The 1,951-nt window shown below is 36.4% G+C and overlaps 1 long non-coding RNA gene across 1 annotated transcript; it reads right to left on the minus strand.

Annotated features, from left to right (window-relative positions):
* LOC105179772 lies at nt 1-1,951 on the minus strand. Its single transcript, XR_849380.2, has 4 exons — nt 1,905-1,951; nt 1,546-1,771; nt 822-1,018; nt 1-122 (listed from the first exon to the last, which is right to left on the minus strand). It is a non-coding gene; the product is annotated as an uncharacterized LOC105179772 (long non-coding RNA).

Below are 1,951 nucleotides of genomic sequence, written 5' to 3' on the forward strand. Positions count from 1 at the left end.
CTTTTTCTTTCTTAAGGTTGGACTAGGAATGAAAAAGAGCTATAACACGTTCTCACTGTGTGAAGTTTGACAGGCACTGTTAGATTTTGTTCCCTCCTCAGTTCAGCAGTTGTTTTAATTCCCTGTGATAGAGAATGGAACACCAGTATATGCATCAACTTTTGATCAGCTAACTTGGCAAAGTTTCATAAACGTAATTTTCAAGCAACAAAGTCTAAAAAATAACAAAATGGCAGAAAGTATTCAAACATAACAATTGTGGAGAGTCGCTGCACACAAATCATATCATATGCAAAAACTATTGAAGGCACTGTTTAACACTTCTCTTTCATTCTTAAGAGCTGTAATTATACTAGAAGCAAAGAGAAATCTAGCAGAAACATTAATTATGAGCAGCTTATTATGGTGCACAAGCAATGCAAGAAAAAAGATTTTGTCAAGGATACATGAAATTACATCACATGGTATATGTAAAGCAACTTATTCCACTTCTGTCAGTCAGTTGTTGTTTATTACACTTAAATCAGCAATATTATTTCCACCCGTGCCCCTGTCTCCAACCATGAAGAAAGAGAAGGTTGGTTAAGAAAGAAGAAACAAGGGTTAAAGCACCAAAACCCCAGCATTCCTTCTCTTTTTTTCTTTCTTCTGCCAATAACATGAAAGTTCAAGTGTCTCTATATTACTTACTGTCCAGGGGTTATTAAAGTTCCAACTATTTTACAAATCCCTGGGAACAAGGTACTACATGGTTGATCATAACTAACAACAGCAATCAAGAAAAGCAAGTTTTTTGCATAAACAGAACCTCTATGAAATACCTTATTTTCAAACATAGCTGTAAACCTCTCATCTTTGAGAACTTCACTCATGAGACCTTTCTTTTTTTTTGAAGTTTTCTTAGCATCTGATGTTTCTGAACATCAGCATCATCAGCTCCCTTATTCTCATTCAGCTCTTCCTCCTCAAGAAGTCGGGCTCCCAGAGCCCGAATAACTTTTGCCAGCTTCCTCTTCATCTGCAAGATGAAAGATAAATGAAATTGAATTCTCAACACTTGATAGGAAGAATGATATGTGTTCCAATATTTAAGTATGAGTCATAAGGCAGTTGAAATTACATAAATATATACATATATGTATATACACATAATCTTTACTACGTCATAAATTTTGTTCAAGTTAAAGTGCAGCGTACAATGGAGAGAGTGCTTATAGTAAGTTTATCGATTTTGATCAATAACTAAATCATCTAGCATTTAGAGGTGTATCAAATACCATCTTGTTCTTCTCAAGGTAATCAATCCTACCAAAGTAATTATCAAAAAAAAATTAGCAGTAACAGCTAACCAAGCAACCAACAATTCCCCCCTCAAGTTCCCTGTAACAGTCAATTTCTTTTCCTTTTTTCTTGCGCTTTCCTCTCTACACCTCTGGCTTTTCAAACCCTAAATAAAAGAAATAAAAAAATCGAGAAGTGGAAACATGTGGGTATATGAATGGGGTTTGATGGTGGGAAGCGAACAATAGTTTTGAGGGTTTTTACCAGTAGGGATTTCTTTCTTGGATTTTTGTGTCGCATCCACCTCCAACGCCGCTTCTCCTGGGTGTGCTGCTTGATGAAAGAATCACGTCTTCGCTTCCATCAACCGGAGTAATAAACTCTCCGCCAGTGGTACTAAACCCTAACCCCTCTGTTGGTTTTTCCTCTCTGTTTTTGAGGGGTTTTTAGAAAACCCTTCTTTTGCCGTTTATCCTTCACTTCGTAAAATCTGCAGATATGACATGATATTGAAGACTTGATTAGGTAAATGTGCATTCTGAATTTGTTTTTATGTGATGACTTCTGCATGCACAAAGAACGAAATTTTGTTCCTGCTCTCCAAATGAAAACATGTGCCTCACCTAGGAGCTTGTACTTTCTTCTTGGATTTGGCCTTTGTGTTTCATGC

The sequence above is a fragment of the Sesamum indicum genome, unplaced genomic scaffold, assembly GCF_000512975.1.
Source record: "Sesamum indicum cultivar Zhongzhi No. 13 unplaced genomic scaffold, S_indicum_v1.0 scaffold00204, whole genome shotgun sequence".
Classification (NCBI taxonomy): domain Eukaryota; kingdom Viridiplantae; phylum Streptophyta; class Magnoliopsida; order Lamiales; family Pedaliaceae; genus Sesamum; species Sesamum indicum.